Here is a 1,036-nt window from a genome sequence, read left to right as displayed (position 1 = left end):
CCATAAATATCCTTGCCTTATTGGTGATATATATTAAAATATTTTTAACAAATTTTAATTAAAGAACAATTTGTTTAAATTTTGAAATTCAAAAAATATATTTCACCTAAATTAAAACGAGAGCACTAAATATTCATTAAAAAAAGTGAATATTACTTAATCAATTAAGAGAGAAGTATTAAAAGCATTCTTAAACTTGGCACAAATTATTAGTTTTATTTCTGAACTATTGATAGTCTTAAAAACATTCATTAATTGACTAATTGAACTTAAATACACCCCAATACATCCGCGATCTTCCACATGACATATCAAGTGGTCTCAAACTCGTGTCGGAACATAATACTCTTAATAAAAAATAAGAGAAGTGTAAAACATACCTCTAAATTTGACGAGAATTTAAAAGTATATTTCACTCATATTACAAGATCGGAGATATATTTAAATTAAGTTAGTCAAGTAAGGGATTGTTTTTAAAGCTGGCAATAATTTAGAGATGAAACTAATAATTTATGTCAAATTTAGGAGTGTTTTATATTTCTCTTATCCATTAAAATAAAGCGGCTCATGAAATTTAGGGTGTGTTTGGTATGAAGGAAAATGTTTTCCATGGAAAATGTTTTCCTAGAAAATGTTTTCTTGGAAAACAAGTTGATTTTTGACTTATTTTCTCATGTTTGGTTGGTGAGTAGAAAATATTTTCCGAAAAAGATTTTTATTGTTTGATTTATGAATGAAAAATGTTTTTGAAGAATTTCTTTTATTTTTACTAGAGTAGAAAATAATTGTTGAAATTGAAAATATTTTTTAAAAATAAACTTAATTTTTTTTTGGGTGTGGGTGGGGGTGAGGGGTGGGGGGGGGGGGTCGAGGGTAGGGGTGAAAAATTGAAATTTTGAAGTTAAAAATATTTTTTAAAAACAAACTTAAATTTTTTTTTGGAGGGTGGGTGTTTACATCCCTACTTTATTCAAATAGGAAGAAACGTCGTGACGATTCAAAAAATAATCAATTAATTTGATTTTAAAAGAATTTT

This window comes from Solanum stenotomum, unplaced genomic scaffold (assembly GCF_019186545.1).
Source record: "Solanum stenotomum isolate F172 unplaced genomic scaffold, ASM1918654v1 scaffold12557, whole genome shotgun sequence".
Lineage (NCBI taxonomy): Eukaryota > Viridiplantae > Streptophyta > Magnoliopsida > Solanales > Solanaceae > Solanum > Solanum stenotomum.
Note: the sequence above shows the minus strand (reverse complement) of the source record.